Genomic DNA, 23968 nt, shown 5'->3' with positions numbered 1-23968 from the left:
TGCACAGACAGTGAGCATATATAAGCTTGGAAGGATTAGATTTTTATCAGTTAATGTTGGTAAATGGCTATTTCACCTAACACACACAAACCAATTATAATAATTGAAATTTACAGATAGGCAAAGTAAAAAAAAAAAGCTTCTTGAGAACTTATTAGAGTTTAAGTGGTTTACTTCATATATTTTGACATGTGATATTGACAATTCGTGTTTTAACTGTTTTTATTGTCTGACTCCCCACATACTTTCCCACAACTGTGAAAATGTAAATTGATAACAATAAAAATAAATATTTAAAACCCGTGATTGTGCAACTGTAAACATTTAAATTGGTAAAAATAAAAATTGCTTAAAAATAAACATTGATATTATCAGTGAAAATTTTTAAAAAAATGAATTTTGCCAAACCAAGTATATAACTTACACTAAAAATATAGCGGGAGGAACGGACCTGGGTTACAGAAATAGAGAGTGGTAGATGGCTATTGTGTATTGTTTAAATCTAGAGAAGTTGCATCAGTTTAAATGTGTTTAAAACCAATCTCACTAAACTGGTGCAAACCTGCAGTTAAGACACTTAAATTGGCTTAACCCTCAATTAAACTTGTTTCACTTAATATAGCAATTTATCAATGCAAGAATTAAATGGTTTAAGTGCATCAATTTCGCAGTTTAACCAGATATTTTAATTTGATTTAAACTGGTGCAACTTTTCTAAAACAGACAAGCTCTTTATCAGAACAGAAGGAGTCTTACTAGGGATGAAATTGTTGCAAGTTAGATTGATGTCTAAGACACTTTTATTCTGAATGTGATAACTGCTTGATTACGCTGTGTTGCATCCCACTATTTAGCTCTAACCTACTGAGGAAAATGGACTGTGTTTGGTACTCCAATCAGTATTTTGTTCATTTTCGCTGTGTCTACTTTCATTTCCTGTGTCTTTTTATTAGGTGGCATTAAAACAAGCAGTCGTTTTGTTGTGGTTAAATGGCCTCCTCCTCTTCCTCCCAGTATTTCACTGATTCTAGTGTAATTTACATCTCAAAAACCTTGCTCATTTGCTTTTACCTACTGTGACTTGAGTAACCAGAGTCCCAGTCATCACGATCTCTATTTGAGGCATTCCTCCATCTTTTTGCCTTGTCAGAATGTTTGTCTTTTCTTCTCAGCAGTCTCTGAAAATCTTTTCACTCGTGTTTGAGTTTTCTCAGATCTCCTTTCAATAGCCCAGAGAACTAAAAGGCATCTTCTACACCTGAACCTCTCCTATTCTCCCATAGCCATTGAGTGTGTTATGTATATCTAACTCCAGATCGCTCAGGGCATCTTGTGAACCATCTCTTAAGGGCTTTGCATTTGTGCTTGTAATAGGTTCCCCTCTCCACCCTTTGACTACCACAAACAGGCTGAAGGCTTCCCAGTTTATAAGCACCAGTGTGTTATTTACTGGGTTCCCTTCACCAATTCACCAGAACAATCTTCTGCATCAACATACAATTAAAAGTAAACTTCTACCTCAGCTCACTTTTTGGGGAGGGACAGGACAGATTTCACCATCCTGAGATCCTGTTTCACCAGGCCCCTGCCACCCTTTCCCCCTTGCACTTCCTTCTGGTCCTCTAACTGTTCCCAGCTGATGGGTTGATTCTTCTCATTAGCTCATCCACCTCCTACCTAATCAAGCCACTGAGCACCCATCCCCCAAACTGGATCCACCCCAGGGGGGAAAGCTAGTACTTTCGTGACCAGAGTGCTGGGTCAGGTCTAGGCTCCTAGCACTCTGTCACAGTGCTATTAGTAGATGATATTGTGGCCCCTGCTCTTTCTTGGTGAAGAGTAGATGACACAGAAGATGGCGGGAGGGAGGGGAAGAAGCACAAATCAGCAGTAGGAATGGAGTCCATGTGAGCTGCTTTCTGCAAGACAGATAATAAGAATATGATTCTCCCTTACAACCAATGCATACTAGAGATGGACAGAGGAAGCAGTGCTAATGTTTTGGCATTGCAACCTTCATTATCCAGACTTTGGTTTAGCAAAATAAATATGTGGGAATCTCTGATGCAGAAGATTTCAAGGGAAATTATCTCCATGTCACTCATATTACAAACCGCGGTCTACCATGGGTGGTTCATATTTGAGATCCATTTTGGCCAGACCACTGAAGTTTGAGGGCTCACATACGCACTTTCTGGTTTGTAGTGTTTCTTTAACAAGCAAACAAAGTTTTTGTTTTACAAGATTAGTACCAAAAAACAGGGGTGATCAGATCTGGATTCCATTGTATCTGAAGCACCAGCATTTGGGGACTTGAAATTAGATTCTGATTTTTGACCAAGTTCTAATGCTGACAAATAGGATAAGATGACAATGAGCATCTTGGACAGGAAAACTTCTGTGTTTGGAATTAGTTTGAGGGTTCGTGGTCCCCAGGCAGCCTTTCCATCCTGGCCACCACCTACTGGCTTGCTAGTGACAAGTGGACTGAGTGCCTAATGGAACCCTGACCCCACCAGAGGCAGAGCCCATGGGAGTCCTGACTGGAAAAGTGTCCAGCTCACCAGTTGGTCCAACTGTACTACTGAAGTCAGAATGGGGTATAGAAAGGTGTCTGTGCAACTAGGTGAATTACTGGCTGGTTGCTACATCAGATGCTGCCTTCTTGTTTGACTCTTGAGCCCTGCTTCCCTGCCTTGCTCCTGGTTCCAGCTTTCCTGAACTATTCCTGGTTCCTGCCTTCTTCCTGATACCTGCCCTGGTCTCTGACTCTGGTTCCAGTTCTGACCCTTGGCTTGACTCCCGATTCCAACTCTGGTGTGACTTTTGGCTTGACTCCTAATTCCAGCTCTGGGTCTGACCACCCAAGTCCTGGTCATGACAATTAGGATGTTACCTTAAATGATCAAAGTAGACATCTCCTGGATTTAGCTGTATAGCAAAGAGTGTGCTTGGCCATGACCCTTCCTGACCATCATCCTTTATTATAGGGCTACTGTCTTCCCCAGAACTATGAAAACTCAATGCAATGTTCTATTAAGCTTTGTAGAACAGTGGTTCTCAAACGTTTGCATAGCACAGACCATATTTTAATACAGATTGTCTAATGAACCATGTAAATGCACAGTCCTCCCTTCCATCTCATTTGTGCTCGTATAACATCCCTGTAGCAAATACAGCAATTGCTTCCATGGTAAAGTAATATTAGGAAAACATTTAATTTATCTGACCTGTCTTTAATGGGAAGTAGCGATTAGAATCAGAGGAGAAGCCATCACTCTTACCAGTCAACTTTCTGCAGACAACAGCAAGTGTTCCATGCATCAGAGTTTGGGAATCTCTGATGCAGAAGAGTTCAAGGGAAATTATGTTCATGACACTCATATTACAAATACTGATCTACTCTTTAATTGAGTTTCTTTTCTCTGTACCAACTCATTTTTCTGTCTTTAACTTGCAGGTTCTCTCCTCTCAAATCCTAAGAAACTATGAACACTGTTATCTGGTTGCAAAGTTTACTCTGTGCCTATCATTGTGCCCAGATTGTATCTGTAATTTTTTTAATTATACAAAATATCTGTGAAATACAAATATAGATGTTAAATTACAGTGATAATGGGAAATGAGGTCAATATAGTAAACCAATATCTTCTAGACAGATGGTGAAGAATATACTATGGGAAAATAATTGTTGATGAAATAAGATAATTTTGTTCTCTGGAACATAAATATAAAAATCCCATAAGCAGCAAAAGTTGACTCTAACTATATGTTATTGATAATAATACTTAGCTCTTACTGATTTAGAGCCTAATCCAATGCCAACTGAAGTCAGTGGAAAGACTTCCATTGACTTCAAAAGTCATTGAATCAGGACAAGATTTTTTCAGGGTATTATGTAAACATTGTCTAACAAAACATGCGGGGCTGTATTATGGCCTTTTAACCACAGGCCCAGAAGCTGGCATAGGGTATACTGGTAAAGCAGTTATACTGGTATAAGTACATCAGCTCTAGGGCTTTTGTTAGCATAGCAATGTCGGTAAAAAAAAACAAAAAACCCACACTCCTAACCAATGTCTACCATCAAAAGTTTTGCTAGCATAAGTTTATAGCTCAGGCCTAAGTGATTTGCTCAAGAACCCACAGAGACACTGGCAGAGCCAGAAATTTAATTTCAATCATCTGAGTCCTAGTCCTGTACCTTTTCCACAAGACCATCTTTCATCCTATCCTACAACAGCCTTCTGAGTTAGGAAGGTACGAATTATTAGCCCCATTCTACAGATAGAGGAACTAAAACCAGTGGTTAAAAGACTTTCCCAAGGCCCCAAAGTGAGGCAGAGCATGAATTAGAAAATAAAAGTAGCTAGTTCTCAACCCACCAGACCATGTTAGTCAAAATAGTTGCTTATTCATTTATCCCAGTAGTTCCTGGTCCAAATAGTTAAATGAAGCTGACTGCTTAGAGGGATGGGGACGGATCTTGGTTCTCTAATCTGTGTGCCCATTGGGCGTTGGATTGCATAGGAGTACTCCTGAGACCAATGCTCTTGTTGCTCTGACCAAGACCAGCCTAATGCTTCTGACATCTACTCCACAATAGTTACATGAGTTGCTCAAATAATCCATGTAGAGCTACAGACTGGGTACCACTTATTTAAGGTGTAGTTACTGTCAACAACTACCATATATATTCATATGAGTCTGTCACTAGCAACTGCCAAATTCTAAGCCTGTCTCAGGAAGATACTGCCACAAGGCCAAGAATCATGCCATTTAAAAATAAATTAAATGTGTAAACACATTCCTATGCTAATTGGCATAGATATCCCTTTTTTAATTAGAACCAGGTGTTCTGAATAGCATAAATCCCTTTGATAGTTTCATTTGGTTTGATACTTAATGAGTTACTTTCCTGAGCAGTCACTGCTCAACACTTTTTAACTTTCCTCTCAGGTAAATGCCATTAATTTGCAAGGTGATTTAGAATGCAAATCATGAACAGTGCTCAATACTGTTAGCTCTAGACCTTTATGAATCAGTATCCTATACACTTTAGTCAATATCTGTATTAAACACTTATTGACTGAAGTTTTATAGAGGTCTTATTCACAAAGGATTAGTGCTCCTATCATGATTTTAGATCTTTGTAAAAACATGGCAGTTGGGTTGCTTGTGCTTGACTAGGTGTCAGCTCCCTGACACCTCCGGTCTGTTAGCCACCCAAATAATCTCCTCTGGGCTATATCAGCCCTTATTTTGCCTTGAAGGTTAACAAGAGAGGCACATCAGTCCCCAAGATCCTTTGAAGCCTTCTCCCTGTAGAGTTCAGCCCCTTATCCACTGAACATGCTCAGTAATACCAGGTATGCTGTCCCCAATGGAACAATGTACCAGCTCAATTGATTCAACTCATGATCAGCTCCTTGTACAATACTACAGACATATATTTATAGTGAAAACAACCATAAATGTATTATGAAATAATGAGATTTAAGAGAAATGAGTAAGGATAATGGAAACCAAAGGGTTACATATCAAACAAAATCAATACTCACTTTCTAGAGACTAAGCTTAATTTATCCTGCTAACTTCCTATCTAAAGCAATTTTATGTCACCCAAAGTCTTTTTTCATCATTTCCAACCAAGGCTGATTGGGATCCTGTTTTCATTAATGTAAACGTGCTGTCCAGTTACTTCTTAGGTGCAGGATAAAGGGATACCTCCTTGCCTTCTAATTATAACCCCGAAGTTCATTGTCTGTTCTCAGAGACAGTAGAATCCCCAGCGCTTGTTTTTCTTGTTGATTTCACATCCTCCTGTTGACTTCATATATAAATGACTCCCCATTATGCTACCTTACAATGCTTAATTTACATATGGACTGATAGAGCCAGGTGAATCAACATCCTTTGTCTGGCAGAAACCTGTGTGTGAACTTGGCATGGATTCAGACTTTAGGAACAGATTTTCATTATACACACAAAACATTTTACATATTATCTGTATGTACATTTCACAATGATATTAATGATCATCGTGATCCTGATTTTCATTTAAAATCCTACATGACACACTTTGGTGAAACAGAATGTACATAACAGGATAGGATCTTCTCTTACTCCCTTTATCAGTAAGGTTATGTCTACACTGCACCTTTGTCATTAAAACTTTGTCGATCACAGGTGTGAAAAAACACGCTCCTGTCCAACAAAAGTTTTAACAACAAAAAGCGCTGGTGTGGACAGCGCTATGTTGGTGGGACATGCTCTCCCACCAACAAAGCTACCGCCCCTCATAGAGGATGGTTTGAGGGCAGTATGTGGCCCTAAAATGAACTTCCAATCTGTAAGAGCAGTTAGCCTGTGAATAAAATGGTTTGCTTTAGCTCAGTTCAACTTTTGTGCAAAGATGCAGGTCAATTCTTATTTTATCTGCACCAGTTCAATCATCCACATAATATATTATGCTTTTGGTTTTGAAAGCAGAAATAACTACATCTATTTGCCCTGTAACGACTCAATACATGGCCCAATATGTAAATTATCTGCTGCTACACAGTAATTAGATAGTCAACAATTCCTATGGCATCGAGAGAGATTTAAATTGGATCCTTTCAGAGTAAAATAAGTGTTGCCCATAATAGGCTATCCCATCCCACCCCCATGTTTAAAAAGCTGGCTAGTTGAAGATTTAAACAGCATTAGGTTTGGCATTGTGTCACTATTGTGTAAATCCTTGTCAAATATTAAATATTAGAAAAATGTGTCTGGGGCATTCAGTATGTGATTTATGTGACATAATCAGCAAGGGCCAGGTTTGTCAGCAGCAACCTATAAATCTGAATCATTCCACTAAATATAAAGAATATTTTTTGGGGGGGGGGAGATTGTTTTTCTTTCTTATACTCTGCATAGTCCAGACTTTTCTCTGTGTTTAGGCACCCTACACATGAAAAAGTCAAACCAAGCCCTGAGGCTAAGTGTAAAAAGACGGGGGAAGAAGGTTCCTCTTTTTGCATTAAAACAATACTGATAACATATATATATCTGACAATCTGAGTTCCAGAACATGCATACATATATATTATATATATATATATAATATATATGTATGCATGTTCTGGAACTCAGATCGTCAGATAAAAGTAATAAAAATATGTCATTTTTTCTAAACATTTTTATGTGTATAACAGTCTGAAGCTCTTTCAGATATGAAGACTGTAGGCCATGTGGACTTTTGAAAGACTTGCATACATATATATAACTTCACGTCACTCAGCATTATTCTTCTGGGACTTTCCAAACAATTGTGTTCATATAAATCCCCAATGCTTTGTTAAAAATATATCTATATAAAAAGTAGCTAATAATTTCCTTCCCCTGCCACTAAACATATATATAAGTTACAGCCAGAAGTTATTGCTTGCGTTCTGTACTAGGAAATACAAAGGCAAATTCAAAAAAGACCTGGTCTCCTTTCTTTCTTTAAATTACAATTTATTGCTTTAAATCATAAAAATAAAACAGTCAAATGTGGCATAAGGAGACTCTCAGTTGAAATAAAAGAAAAGGCAAAACTGAACTTCCCATAAACCCAAATCCCATAAAGCAGAGCTTTGTACAAGACCGTAATTAAATAAGCCCTGAAGGAGTTGTGGGGGGAGGGATAAGTATATGTAAACTTTCCAACATAATAAAAAAACCCAAAACACTATTATTATTTGATTTGATTTTTTTTAGCAAAGAGAGAACCGTGTGTGTGTGTGTGTAAAAACTATACCAGCTGCATGTGAAAGACCCAACCAAGGTATGCAATAACATACAATGGAAATTGTAATTTAGAAAGTCTAAAGTTTGGTAATAACATTGTCTAAAAACATATCCGCTAGGGCTGTCAAACAATTAAAAAATTAATCGAGATTAATCACACTGTTAACAATAATAGAATACCATTTATTTGAATATTTTTGGGTGTTTTCTACATTTTCAAATATATTGATTTCAATTACAACACAGAATACAAAGTATACAGTGCTCACTTTATATTTAGTTTTGATTACAAGTATTTGCACTATATAAAAACAAAAGAAATAGTATTTTTCAGTTCACCTAATACAAGTACTATAGTGCAAACTCTTTCTTTATTATGAAAGTTGAACTTACAAATGTAGAATTATGTACAAAAAACTGTATTCAAAAATAAAACAATGTGAAATTTTAGAGCCTGCAAGTCCACTCAGTCCTACTTTTTGTTCAGTCAATCACTCAAACAAGTTTGTTTACATTTTCAGAAGATAATGCTGCCCGCTTCTTGTTCACAATGTCACCTAAAAGTGAGAATAGGTGTTCTCATAGCACTGTTGTAGCAGGGGTTGCAAGATATTTACGTGCCAGCTGCGCTTTAGATTCGTATGTCCCTTCATGCTTCTATCACCATTCCAGGGGACATGCGTCCATGCTGATGACGGTTCTCCTCGATAACAATCCAAAGCAGTGCAGACCGACACATGTTCATTTTCATTATCTGAATCAGATGCGACCAGCAGAAGGTTGATTTTCTTTTTTGGTGGTTCGGGTTCTGTAGTTTCCACATCAGAGTGCTGCTCTTTTAAGACTTCTGAAAGCATGCTCCACACCTTGTCCCTCTCAGATTTTGGAAGGCACTTCAGCTTCTTAAACCTTGGGTCAAGTGCTGTAGCTATCTTTAGAAATCTCACATTGAAGTACTTTCTTTGCATTTTGTCAAATCTGCAGTGAAAGAGTTCTTAAAATGAACAACATGTGCTGGGTCATCATCCGAGACTGCTATAACATGAAATATATGGCAGAATACGGGTAAAACAGAACAGGGGACATACAATTCTCCCTCAAGGAGTTCAGTCACAAATTTAATTAACACATTGTTTTTTTAATGAGTGTCATCAGCATGGAAGCATGTCCTCTGGAATGGTGGTCGAAGCATGAAGGGGCCTACAAATGTTTAGCGTATCTGGCACAGAAACACCTTGAATGCTGGCTACAAAAGTGCCATGCAAATGCCTGTTCTCACTTTCTGGTGACAATGTAAATAAGAAGTGGGCAGCATTATCTCCTGTAAATGTAAACAAACTTGTTTGTCTTAGCAATTGGCTGAACAAGAAGTGGGACTGAGTGGACTTGTAGGCTCTGAAGTTTTACATTGTTTTGTTTTTGAGTGCAATTTTGTAACACAAAAAAATCTTACATTTGTAAGTTGCACTGTCACAACAAAGAGATTGCACTACAGTACTTGTATGAGGTGAATTGAAATATACTATTTCTTTTGTTTATCATTTTACAGTGCAAATATATGTAATCAAAAATAATATACACTTTGATTTCAATTGCAACACAGAATACTATATGAAAATGTAGAAAAACATCCAAAGTATCTAATAAATTTAAATTGGTATTCTATTGTTTAATGGTGCAATTAAAACTGTGATTAATCGCAATTAATTTTTTAATCACGATTAATTTTTTTTTAGTTAATTGCATGAGTTAACTGCAGTTAATTGACAGCCCTAATACCCACCTAAGAGGCATGTGCCTCTTAGGTACTATGTAAGTTCAGGAATACAGTCCCTATATCTTTCTTCCACAAGTTTGTCCTCAGAACCAACATCTGAGACAAGGTGGTGGATTCACCTCAGAATGTCTACCATCCAGAAAGTTCTTGACTGAATCATAGACAAAAATGTGTCTTCATCTCAGGATTTTCTTGCTTGCTGGCTCAGACAGAATGATTCACATAATTTGATGTGGCTATTAATTTTGTTAGATGACCAAGTAGGAACTAGGGAAGGGCAAGCCAGAATATGAAGGGCATACAGTTTGGTTTTGGATAACCATCCAAAAAGCTTGGATGCTTACCTGAGGTTTGTCCAAGATAATCATTGGTCTGGAAAATTGGACTGGTAATCTCACAAGAAGATGCTTTCTCATGATAATTTGGGACTTCAGCATCCAGGTGGCAAAGTAAATGAAGAGGCGTTAAAAAATAAAGGGATGTTAAATGTTTTTGACCTAAAAAAAAACCAAAAACCTTGGCTTGGGCACAGACCAAGTTTTTGATTGGTTGTTCGAGAGGAAGAGGGGTTCCTAACCAGTTCATTTCTAGTAGCAATGAGGCTTAATAAAAATATACAGGGCCTTTTTCTTTTCTCATTTATACCAGTATGTATCAGGAGTAATAACACTAGTGTAAGACATGTGTATATGAGAGCCCATACAGTTCTTAATTGAAATTCATATCAAGGCTTGCCAATATTTACTGCAAACTTTACACACTGACTTAATGACCCAGAATGCTAACTAATGTCTCATTGACAGGATACCTGATAAGCTGCAAGACAATGCAGAAAAACAGAAGTATCTTGAAACAGAGGTGTGCATGGTGAGCTGTATGTACAGATTTTAAGGGATACTAAAATATCAGTAGTGTTAGAAAATAAACCTTTTTTAAGCTGTTCTACTTCCACCTGTGCCTAGATGTGCCCCAAGCAACCAGCATGTCCATTCATGGGGGTAGGAAGATGCATTTTAACATTATTTCAACGTTTTGTATTGATTTTTTTCTAAAGGAAATTTAGTTGAAATAGGCTGTTGGAAAATTTTTGATCAGCTCTATTGCTCAAGGTGGAGTTTCCTGGCTATATAAGAGAGGAAACTTCCTCGTGATTGGCCCTCAACTGGAACTTACAGGTCCCCTTGGTATATAATAGCCCAAATCTATTAGTCTTAACAGCAGCCCTGGAAGGTCATCTTAGGGTTATGTGGACATTTGGGAGGTGAAGATTCCATTTTGGGAATCTGGAGGTTGGGGTGATCTTGTTCTGAAGTGTGTTCTTGCTAACAGTGGTGTTTCTTGGGGGTGAGGGTATTTGTCAGTTTTGTTTTGTATTGGTTTTAGTAGAGATGGTGGAAATTTTTAAAAATTATTTTGCAACAGTTGTTTCAATTCACAGGGCATGAAACTGACCCATGTTTTGGTTTTATATGTTTTTATTCAAAAATTTTCATGGAAATTTTTAATAAATACAATTATGGACATGTTTTGTTGGTAATTTGAATTCAGTAAATAATTATGGGGCCGCAGGGTTCCTGTATTAATGAGTCTCTCTAGAGGAGTTCCATGGAAAGGGAAGAATTGGGTAGACAAAGGAAATGCAGTAAAGCTAATCTGCCTGGATTTCAGAAAGGCATTTGATACAGTACCACATGGAAAATTATTTGTTAAATTCGAGAAGATGGGGATTAGTATGAGAACTGAAAGGTGCATAAATAACTGGTTAAAGGGGAATCTACAATGGATCATACTGAAAAGTGAACTGTCAGGATGGATGGAGGTTACTGGTGGAGTTCCTCAAGGATTGGTCTTGGAACCAATCGTATTTAACATTTTTATGAATGGCCTTGGCACAAAAAGTGAGAGTCTGCTAATAAAATTTGCGGAGGTATAGTCAATACGGAGGAGGACCAGAATATCATACAAGAAGATCTGGATAACCTTGTATCATAAATATAAAGGGAAGGGTAACCACCTTTCTGTCCACAGTGCTATAAAATCCCTCCTGGCCAGAGGCAAAACCCTTTCACCTGTAAAGGGTTAAGAAGCTAAGATAACTTCGCTGGCACCTGACCAAAATGACCAATGAGGAGACAAGTTACTTTAAAAGCTGGAGGGTGGGAGGGAACAAAGAGTCTGTCTGTCTGTCTGTGTGATGCTGTTGCCGGGAACAGAACAGGAATGGTTGCCGGGAACAGAACAGGAATGGAGTATTAGAACTTGTTAGTAAGTAATCTAGCTAGAAATGTGTTAGATTTCCTTTTGTTTAAATGGCTGGTAAATAAGCTGTGCTGAATGAAATGTATATTCCTGGTTTTGTGTCTTTTTGTAACTTAAGGTTTTGCCTAGAGGGATTCTCTATGTTTTGAATCTGATTACTCTGTGAGGTATTTACATCCTGATTTTACAGAAGTGATTCTTTTACTTTTTCTTTAATTAAAATTCCCCTTTTAAGATTCTGATTGCTTTTTCATTGTTCTTAAGATCCAAGCATTTGGGTCTGTGTTCACCTGTGCAAATTGGTGAGGATTTTTATCAAGCCTTCCCCAGGAAAGGGGGTGTAGGGCTTGGGAGGATATTTTTGGGGAAGATGTCTCCAAGTGGGCTCTTTCCCTGTTCTTTGTTTAACATGCTCGGTGGTGGCAGCACAGGGTTCAAGGATAAGGCAAAATTTGTGCCTTCAGGAAGTTTTTAACCTAAGCTGGTAAGAATAAACTTAGGGGGTCTTTCACGCAGGTCCCCACATCTGTACCCTAGAGTTCAGAGTGTGGAAGGAACCTTGACACCTTGAAAACTGGAATAATGAAAATGGGATGAAATTTCATAGTGCAAAATGCAACATCATGCACTTAGGGACTAATAACAAGAATGTTTTCTATAAGATGGGGGCTTATTGGTTGGAAGAAACAGAGACCAAGAAAGACCTGCATGTATTGGTTGATCACAGGATGCAGCCATGCAAAAGGCTAATGCAATCGCAAAAGGCTAATGCAATCAGGCAAGGCATTTCCAGTACGTATATGGAAGTGTTAGTACCATTAAAGAAGGCACTGGTGAGACCACCTCTGGAAAACTGCGTGCAGGTCTGGACTCCCATGTTTAAGAAAGATGAATTCAGACAGGAAGAGTGCAGAGAAGGGCTGCCTGGATGATCAGAGGAATGGAAAATCTGCATGGTGAGGGGAGACCCAAAGAGCTTGGCTTGTTTAGCAAAACCAAATGAAGGCTGAGGGGAGATATGATTGCTATTTATAAATACATCAGAGGGATAAATACCAGGGATGGAGAGGAGTTATTTCAGTTAAGCACCAGTGTGGACACAAGAACAAATGGATATAAACTGGCCATCAGAAGTTTAGGCTCGAAATTAGGCAAAGGTTTCTAACCATCAGGGAAGTGAAATTCTGGAAGAGCCTTCCAAGGGGAGCAGTGGGGGCAAAAAACCTAACTGGCTTCAAGACTGAGTTTGATAAAGTTTATGGTGGGAATGGTATGATGCAACTGCCTATAATAGCATGTAGCTGATCTGCCACTGCTAGCAGAAAATATCTGCAATGGCCAGTGATGGGACACAAGGGCTCTGAGGTACTACGGGGAATTCTTTCCCAGGTGTCTGGCTGGTGGGTCTTGCCCACATTCTCAGGGTTCGACTGATCACCATATTTGGAGCTGGGAAGGAATTTCCCCCCAGGTCAGATTGGCAGAGACCTCGGGGGAGGAAGGGTTCACCTTCTTCTGCAGCGTGGGACGTGGGTCACTTGCAGGTTTAAACTAGTGTAAATGGTGGATTCTCTGTAACTGAAGTCTTTAAATTATAATTTGAGGACTTTAGTAACTCAGCCAGAGGTTATGGGTCTATTATAGTAGTGGATGGGCAAAGTTCTGTTCCCTGCAATGTGCAAGAAGTCAGACTAGATGATTATGATGGTCCCTTCTGATCTTAAAGTCTATGAGTCTATCAACTGCTGGATTCACTGATCTCCCCTCTACAAAGTACCAGTTTATGCTATGGATAGAGCAATAATGCCCCATGTGTCTGAAAATACCTTTTGGGACTTCTCTTCATTATAAAATCAAGTGGTGTTAAAACACAACTTTGAGGAGTTGAATATAATGTTCGCACTCAGTATAGACAGGAACAAGTCAAGTTTAATATTCTGTCAGCTGAACATGGTTAACAGTATGGGTCCATTAAAGTTTACCCAACACAATGTTAAACATTATAATCCCTGTCTATATTGATTCTGAAGTCATGTTTAACATCATGTTAACACAACTCCCCAAGATAGAATTCTAACACTACCTAATTTTCTCATGAAGACAAGCCAAAGGGCAGGAGGTTGTGGGGGGCCAGAGGCAAGAAAAGCGGGGCCAAGAGATCAGCATGGGAGTAGGTTAGGGTCTGTGAGACTTTTACTGACAGTTCCTTTCCCCTTTTGTGCTGGCCCAAATTCTTCCCACCTTAGGAGAACTGATTACTTGAATTTCACATGTTGTAACTCAAGGAGTTTCAGAGGGAAATTTTACCCTCTTGTGAATTCATTTATCGGAGGGTACTGTAACATGAGACCTGTAGTGTCCTTTATGGTACAAAGGTGTTGGGACTTTGAATATAAAGAGGACTCTTAGTGAAATGGCAACACACAAACAGGACTCTTCCGTTTCCTTTGCTATCCAGCTCCTAGACTAGCTAAACACAGCCTGTGCTGACTGATAGCATCAGGCGGGGTCTCTCTGGACTGGAATGGAAGAGACAGTTGGCTGCATTGCATGGTTAATGAACAGAAATATCATAATGTTTTGAAATATATTCTAGAAAAGATAATTTTCTTTGATTTAACCTTGCCCTGACAGTGTTGTGTGAAGCCACTCACAATGACACTGTGCTGCTGAATACAAACCAGAAAGTCAAATTGGCCAGAGACAGATATGTCATTTGGTGTCCAAGTCGACAGCATACCTGGTGAAAAGTAAAGTAAGCCTTTTAAAATATTTCAGTTTTAGTAATCTAAGGTGCTGTTAGCAACACAATATTTTGATGAATATGATTTTTTATCTTGACAGCATCCCTTTAAACAATGCAAATAATATGTTAGACCTCATGGACCAAATTCTGCTCTCAATTAAAGCCCTGCTATTATTCCAAAGTATCTTAATTGGAGTTACTCCTGGATTTACACTGGTGCAATTGAGAGCAGAAATTGACAAGGCAAATTGTGAGGCATGCTGAAAATATGTGTTTGTTCCAGGCTGTAACCGTGGCACTGTGCTTAAGCACCATATTGTTATACTGCATGGACTTTGAGCTGAAATGAAAAGGAATACAATTCATCTTCAAATTAGATTGCAGGGCCGTGTGTGTTGTCAGTTTATCAGTATACCAACAAAATTGAGGCTGTTGAATGAAAGTTGCTAGGTGACTGTATGCAGCTGTAAGAGTCAGCAAATATTGCAGTTAGCTGACTCAGCCAACTGCTTCTTGACACATCTCTATCTTTAGAATTATTGACACATCTCTAGTCATATGGAACTGATATTTAAATGTTACCCTACAATCTGACTCACATAATGGCTGCAGAATTTGTGTCTTGGGGCAGGTTGAAGGATTTGTACATGGATTTTTCCTGCACAAATTCAGTTTTTCATTTAAGATAAAGTCTAAAATGCCTTGTAGTTGATCTTGCATTCTGATTGGCTGATCAATTTTAATGAATGGCCTTAAGTCATAATAAAACAACATATTTTGCACTACTTCATCATGGAAGTATCAGTTCACTCTCAGATTAGCTGCTTCCCCTTGCCTCTTAAGAAAGTGTTATTTCTTTGAAAACAAACTGTAAAATTTTACTGTATTTCTTTTAAACTTTAATGCTTAACATTATTACAGTAGGTTGCAGCAAGCTATTTGTGTGATGTGTTGAGTTCATGCTACAGAGCAATGAACTATGGGTATTTTCATACAGTCTCAAGTTTTAAAAAAAAAGTATGAAATAGCCCATTACACGTCCAGACCAAACCGTGGCAACATTCCTATGCTGAAATTTTTAACTGTCATCCCACCCTCCCTCCCCACCCTGGAAAAAGCAAAAACAATGTAGGCACAACATTCCTAATTTCATATTTCCTCTTCAAATCTATTTTATAATATTCATGACTTCTTCAGAACACGCTTAGTTGTTTCATAAGGACCATTCAGACATTGTGATTCAACCTAGTGTCATTTTGAGTCAGAAGAATCATGACATGTTGCTCATCTATATAACACAGTGCCATTTTACTGAGTTTAGGTTTGATATTCTTGGCTAGGGTAGAGCTATTGGAGGGATGCCATAGGATGCCAACTGTAGAAATTGCCTTCCAGCTCAAGGGTCTATGCAGATCCCTGACTGAAGTGTCTATGACTTCCTCAGACCATGTGAGTGTTTGGAGAGGTGCCAGATTATCTGAAGATGTTCAGTGAAGTTTATGAATATGTAGAAAATTATACGTCAGGAAGGCGAGCTACCCCAAAGGAGCCAAAGACACAGCCTGCAGGTTTCCGAGGGAAACTGGAACTAGAAATAAGATCCAAACCATATATATTCACAAGCTTCTAACATCTAGTTGGATCCAAAAAAAGGTTTTGTTTTTTTTTCCTTTTGGATCTTCATTTGCTGAGAGTTGAATTCATTGTTATTTGTATCCGAATATGCAGAAAATAGTATTTTTCTTCTTTCATTAAATTACTGCTTTCAAAATACAAAAACTGATTCACAACATAGATTTGTTATCAACATGCAGTGGAGGCAAAAACACAACAAAATGTATACACTATAAAATGTATGTATTGTGGTTAAAAATCTGACTAGCTGGGAAATTTCCCGTGCATACCTCAGTCTTCAGTAAGTAGCACGTTTCACCAGAAATACTTTGGTCAACAAATTTCTACTGAAATAAACCTCATGAGTTGACACTAAGTTAATTAAAAAGTGATAAATCTCTCTTTCCCCAGTCTATCACCTGGGTTTTTTTTTAAAAGAGAAGCTTCAGGTTCACAACATTAAGTCACATCAGCAGTCACTTAGGAACACAGTTTCCTTTTAATTTGGTACTCCTGAATCATATTCTGTAGAGGTAGATTTTTTTGCTTTTATGTGTTATAAATAAAGGACCAGATCCTCAACTCATGTAGGTCACCATTGTTCCATGGAAACAAATGTTAATTTACACCAGCTGAGGCTCTGGCTCAAGATATTTAATTGGTTTGTAAAATCCTCAACTCTTGGGATGGGTTGTATATACAGTACTCTAATACCAAACTGTCCAGTGTAAACTAAAATTGTACTGCACCATCACCACTAGGAAACAGCAATAAACTTCCTTAGGAAAAATCTTGATCTGTGTTAGGGTAATTATCTTCATATTAAATTTCCCCATATTACAATTTTAGGCTCGATCAGGGGTTCTCAAACTTCATTGCACCGTGACCGCTTTCTGACAACAAAAATTACTACATGACCCCAGGAGGGGGGACTGAAGCCTGAGAGTGCCCAAGCACTGCTGCCCCAGGCAGGGGACCAAAGCCTGAGCCCCATCACCTTGGGCAAGGGGGCCAAAACCCAAGGGCTTCAGAGGGTCCTATAAACTAAGCCCTGCCAAGACTTAGTTTATAGGCTCTGGGTAGGGGGGCTTGGCCTCAGGTGGTGAGGCTCGGGCTTCAGCTTTGGCCCTGGGCCCCAGCCAGTCTAACGCCAGCCATTAAAACAGGGCTGCAACCCACTTTGGGGTCCCGACCCACAGTCTAAGAACTGCTGGGCTAGATTAATGAAACTAGTTTCTTCCCTCATGGATGTTTATATGTGACATCCATGCTAATGACAGTGAGAGTCTTAAACACACTAATTACAGTGTCGAGCATGGTGCAGGTAACTGATAGCTGAGCTTCTCCATATAGATGTACCAAATGAACCTCATTCTTGAGCTGCAACACTTTCCTGTGGTTACAGTGCTTGGATGCTATAGGAATAGCTGGTGAACACAGTATTCTGCAGCAGCAGCAGCTGGGCTGAGTCTGGGCTTCTGACTCCAGCCCTGGGAGGTGTGGGGGCTCTAGTCCCCTATGGGAAGCCCCAATATAAGCTCCTGTGTTTTCTATTCATTTTCTGATCTTTGCTCTCAGTGCTAAATCAAGTTGGTAGAGCAGAAACCTAGGAGCCTACTACTACTTCCAGTATTAGTTTTACCTTCAAGATCAAAGCTGGTGGACCTGCTCTCCAGAAACCAATCAGGTATCTCCTTCCAGGAACTGACCAGATGACTCATTCCTCATTATGTGATAGTGACCTGATAGCAACCCTTTAACAAATTCCCACTGATAATATGCCTCTTCACTTTAAACGGCTTTCTGCACTTTATCTCTCAGTGTGTACCATGGCATTAGGAACCATTCTCCATGCCTGGCTATAAGTTTGCTCCCTCCGTGCCTGACAGGTTGTAACAATTCTCATTGGTAAATCTAATTGAAATATTAATTGCAAATACTATTGATTGTGACATTAGGGCTAGAATCACAAAGGAACTTAGGCATTTCAAGGCCTAACCCCATAGTGTAATCCTCGGCCCCCAGTTAGGGCTCCCATTATTATCCATGGGGCGAGTTAGGCACCCAAGAAAGAGATTCTCGGAAGCCAGCAAGCTGAGAGGGGAGCTGCATAAGATTGCCAGGACTGAAGTGCAGAGGAAGGGGGTGGGGCTCAGAGCCAAGAGTCACAAAGGTGCCTAACACCTATTAATCTGAGCCTGAGGTGCCTATCTCTGATCAGAATTCTCAGCTATGAACACTGCCCTGGAGTTAGGTCCCTAAATCAGATCAGCCATTTCTCATGAAAAACCAGAAAAGGAGTCCTCTCCAACCTGTTACTGGCAATACCATAGCAGCTAGGTACTCATCTGGGATATGAGAGACACAGACTCAAATCCCTGCTGTGCCTGATTTGGAGCAGGGATTTAAACCCAGGTCTCCCATCTCCCAGAATAAAGATGGGCCCTAACCACCAGGTTATGTGGTATTAATGGGTGGGACTCTCTCAGTCTCTTCTGTTGGAGCTATTCCACTTTGTATAAGTACTTAACTACTCATGGGGCCGGAGCGAGATGAAAAGAGAGAGATTGACTATGGCCCAGTGGCTAGAGATGGAGGAGAATCAGGTTCAAGTCCCTGTCCCAGTGGCCATTGGGACCTGTTGAGGAGAGAGACAGGGGAATGCCTAGTTTAAGCATGAGCAAAGGCTCCAAGGAGTTTGTAAGATGTGGAGTGGTATCAGAATTGAGGTAGCTTTAGGCTGGTATGGTATGGTGCATGCCTAGCAGCAGAAATTTAGGTAACTACAGAACTTTAGGCATCTACAGGGTTAGGTGGCAGCTGTGTGGTGATTTTGAGAATGTCAGTGGTACCTAACTGTTGCATTTAGGCAAAGTGACAAAGGTACAGTTAGGCGCTTAAAGTATCTTTGTGGATCTAGACCTTAACCACTATTTCTCTTCTTTAGTGTGAAGTCAGATTTCTACAATTGTAATTTCTAGTCAGAAAGTCCTAAATATCATGCTGTTTATGCAAACCAGTTTCAGGTTAAGAACTGCCACTGAACTGTTGACTATTTCTGTTGTGTGACTGGTCATCTAGAAAATGTATTGTTTCTGCTCCCTGAATGAATAACTGAAACTTTTAAAACAGAAAAATAATAAAAACCAAATTACCCATTGACAAGTTTCCAGTGCAAATTGACAAAGAATCATCATGAGTAAAGTTTGGATACATAGGAGTAGAGTTGGTCGGGAAATAATTTATTTTCTCCTGAGAAACAGTTAAATTAAAATGATTTTTCTTTAGTTTATGTTGAAAAAGTTCCTGAACATTTTTTGTTTTAATTGAAAGACCAAAAATCACCCACCTCCCCCAAAAAATGTTAGGTTTCAATTTTTTTCAGTGAAAACAGAATAGATTTTTCAAAAGATTTCCATTTTGTCACAAAGCCATTTGCTGTCAGATAACATATTTCAGTGGAAAGTTTTCTACCACCTCCATTTTCAAGATTCACAAATATTTTCATAAATACCCAATGGCTGTCAAAATACTTGAGAACTGTACATAACATGACCCCACATATAACTGTGCATCGAACCTCACTGCTATTATGCCCAAAGAAACTGGTAAATCTTATTCAACCAGCTCTTCCCACAGGAATGGAAGGAAGTCTCCTCAGTTGCACGGGAAGCGCCACGTTGAAAAATATTTGTGTAAGGGTTTTAAACAATATTGAGTAACAAAACTGTACAAAACCAAATCTGCCTTGAGTTACAGTAATTACAGAACTGTTATAGTGCTAACATTTATCAAATTAAATATTTACTATAAATAGTTCATCTAGGTGTAGCTATGACCCAAAATAATTGAACTGGAATCCTTTTGAAAACTGAATCTCAGACTTTCATAGTTATCATTAACTATATCTATATGTACAGAAAGAAAATATTGGAATGGATAACCATATAGGATTTTTTCAGATTTCACCTTTCTTGGCTTCTGGTACCACATACCCAAAGTGCACTTTTTTCAGATACGTTTTTCAGTAGATATTTTACCTGTGGGACAAATGCATTTTGTCAGCGGCCTATCTACTCATTACCTACCTAGAATCCTACTGGTAATCGGCTTTTTAAGATCACACATGAAGACAAACACTGCAATAGGTCTTTACTTCTTTTTTGCCATATGCCTGTTCATCACTTGGTTCTATTTTCATATCAAAGCAAAAGAAAAAAAAATGACAGCCATGGCAAGACAGGGGTCTCAACTACTGTGGATAAATCAATCCATCACACATACAAAAAAGAAAACCAATTCTGCCATGAAACTTAATCACTAAAGGTCATGTCGGGGAGTGAGGAACAGATTAAATTAGCATAGTATTAGATATGGAAAATGATTTCTGTCAAAATCATCTTTACCACAATTATAATATGTTAATTACGTATTTCATTAAGGAAGTTGATTATGGTTCACAGATGAAATCATGCAGACGAAGACACCTGGAAGGAAGCACTAGAGCCTGAAGCCTCTCTCTCTCTCTCTCTCACTCACACACACACACACACTTTCTCGCTCACGCTTTAGCAATTTCACTCAGGCTCATATAGAAGAGCCTTTGTCAATTTTCTTAAAGGAGTATCAAGTTAGTACAGGAGGTCAGGGAAGGGGGAAAAAAACTGCACACACCAAGAGATGAGTATATAGCATTTTTGTTCTCCCTCTTTAAGTGCTCAGAATAAGTGTTGGTTTATAACATCCTCTTTCTTTTTTAACGTACCTGTAGCTTCTAGCACTGTGTGCAAGAGACTTCAGCACAGACTAATGGATCTGCAACTGTTTCTTTTTTTCACAGGGATATGAGCATGCTGAAGGTTTTATTCTAGCTATTTACAAGAGGCATAGTCAACCATATAAATACAACACATCATCTAATGAGGGTGACAATGAGATAGGAATCTGCACAGCTTGGGTTCCACAAAACAGTTACTACCGTCAGCAATGTTACGGGTTAGTTAATTTCTTTTGTTTCTTTTCCATGTAGTTATTTGAACATGGCGAACAGCCCACGTCTTTTGGTATTTAAAAGCAGCACTCAATAAAACATGTGGACCCCTCCTCATTTTGCTTATAAAACTCTGCAGCTGAATCTAAAAGCCTTTAAAAGTACCCTGGACAACACAGAGGTGGTGGCAGGAATTTCAGAGTATATGTGATGGTGACAGAGAGGGAGGCAGCATTGGTTAGGTAGGGAAAAAATAATGATCTTGGTCAATTCTGACTCAGGTAGCAGCAGAAGTGGAATGAAGAGTGATACTTAGTGCCACAATGTAGGGAGATTATATGTATCCTTACAAAAAACGGTCCCCGTGATGCCCCTGGGAGTGAAAGTGACTGAGTTTTAGTCAAATATAATTACCTCACTGTAATATTTCCTAGTGAGTGAGAATGCATCGATGCTTGTGTGCCCTTGTGCTGATAGATTTTGCCACACAGAATAATCATTGTTGGAATTAAGCATAATTGTCAAGAAAGACTTGGTCATCATGAGAGAGACCGTCTCATACAACTGTCCTTTTGCTTTCCAGCAGTAATTACTTTAGTAATTAATCTCTGTCATTTAACTGTATTACATTTTGAAAAGAGAAAATGGAAGAAAGACCGGTTTCTGACTAATTTACATCACAGTTTAAAATCCTAGAATAGGGTGAATGAAGTGTCAACGTTAGCCCTTTCACAGGTTTCTAAATCGGTCTCATTCTAACATTCAGTAGGAGCCAAAATAAGAGTAAGTGGCTAACGTCAACCCCATAAAATCTTCTTTGCTTGAAAGCTTTCTTCACACCAGTTCTTACTGTTGTATGTAATAGTGAACAACACACTGTGCATGAGCACTGATCACTTTCCCCTATTTGCTGCTGGTCACAACAGTAGCTTCCCATAAGGCAGCACCAGCATTTGTTAATGCCAACATCATAAAGTAAAACCAGTATTTACAAAAGTGGTCACTGCTTTTGAATGCCTTCATTTATTGATGTGACAGTGGTTGTGATTTTAGATATGTTGAATGCCCATAGTCCCAGACGAGTTTGATAGGCGCTGCAAGTGCTCTCAACACCTTTGGAAATCGGCCTCAAGATGGGCACCCAGAATCAGTGCCCATTTTTGAAAATGATGGCCTATGCAAATAAAGATGTTATTCATGCTAATAGTCCCTTTTGCTGTTGTAAGTGGGACTAAGAGAGTAAGGATTAGCCCTTGCAAACAAGGGCTGCAAGGCTAGGCCATAAATGTTGTCCAAGACTTACCTAGCTCATAGAGGCCAAATCCTGCTTGCTTTGAAAATCAATGAAGTGACTCACATGGAGAAAGCAAGAAAGAGTTGGTTATCAGTGCTTTCCCCTTATTTCATATTTTTTTCTTACTAAGGGCCCAGTCCTGTTCCCAGTGAAGAGTCAGAATGAGTTTTTCCATTAACTTCAAAGTCACTGAGCCCTAAATTTCCCTGACTTTCTTTTCAAATGTCAAATTCATTGTGCCTTTAATTATATCAGATTTATACTATGGTATATACTAATATGGTTTACTAGATAGTATAGTGTATTAGTACTCTACAGTATATTCACTACTATACATAGCATACTATCTAATATTTTAGATATACTATAATTATATATTTGTTTAAAAATACCATTTAATTTGTTTTAGTTGGTTTCAATTTTTTTTATATTTGGGTGAAATTGTGTGATGACAATTTTCAGCATATTACCCTGAGCGGTTCTGTATATTTCTACCCTCACAAAAAAAATCAAGCCAATGAATCAATTCAATGATTTCTGCATCCAGCTAAAAATTGTTGTTTTTACAGCCCACCTTGATTATCATACACATTTCCATTTCCAGCCCACCTTGATTATCATACACATTTTAAAGAGAGTGGTCACTTTGGATGGGCTATTACCAGCAGGAGAGTGAGTTTGTGTGTGTGTGTGGGGGGGGGGGGGGCGGAGGGTGAGAAAACCTGGATTTGTGCTGGAAATGGCCCAACTTGATGATCACTTTAGATAAGCTATTACCAGCAGGAGAGTGGGGTGGGAGGAGGTATTGTTTCATGATCTCTGTGTATATAATGTCTTCTGCAGTTTCCACAGTATGCATCCGATGAAGTGAGCTGTAGCTCACGAAAGCTCATGCTCAAATAAATTGGTTAGTCTCTAAGGTGCCACAAGTACTCCTTTTCTTTTTGTTTTTAAAAAAATATTCTCTTTTGTAAATTATCTGGTAATTTAATTTCACTGGTATGTAAAATAATCTCCAGCAAATAAAATGAACCATGACACCTTCAGCCTAATCGTATTCCTTGGGAGATATACTTAGAAAGAAATATTTGCAACTTTGAATCTTCAAAGACCAAGGTCAATGTGAGAGTCATATTGTCACTGGCCATAAGAATGCCCTTTCTCCACCTCATGAACCATGAACCTTTCTCACCCCTCTTCCATCCATACAGTTGCTAGCCATAATCTGGGGAGGGGGAACGGAGACTGCTATTCCAGACAAGCACCACCATCAAGACAAGCTTCCACAATATGGGACACTGAGAGGACAGACTCATGTCTCCACCAACAACTGGACAGTATTGCTGGCCAGGGGCAAAGGGTAAGCATATATTGTACCATTTCAAAGGGTGGCAGAACTACTGCTCCAAGGCCCCTTACTCAGCCCCATCTCATCCCAACATGAGACCATGGGTTAGGGCTACACTCTGACTCTGAGATAGAGTGTCAAATTCTGTTCTAGTGAAGTGGCAC

The 23968-nt window shown here is 38.9% G+C and overlaps 1 long non-coding RNA gene across 1 annotated transcript in view; it reads right to left on the bottom strand.

The window, feature by feature from the left end:
* Window positions 1-778: 778 nt before the first annotated feature.
* LOC311516453 overlaps window positions 779-23968 on the bottom strand; it is a 40820-nt gene continuing 17630 nt past the window's right edge. Inside the window, exon 4 of the long non-coding RNA XR_014710418.1 lies at window positions 779-1919. This is a non-coding gene — a long non-coding RNA (uncharacterized lncRNA). The remainder of the gene's footprint in view (window positions 1920-23968) is intronic.

This window comes from Lepidochelys olivacea (genome assembly GCF_965140295.1).
Source record: "Lepidochelys olivacea isolate rLepOli2 genome assembly, chromosome: 2".
In the NCBI taxonomy this organism is placed as follows: Eukaryota; Metazoa; Chordata; order Testudines; family Cheloniidae; genus Lepidochelys; species Lepidochelys olivacea.
The sequence above is the reverse complement of the archived record's forward strand: the minus strand, read 5'-3'. Positions and strand labels throughout refer to the sequence as shown.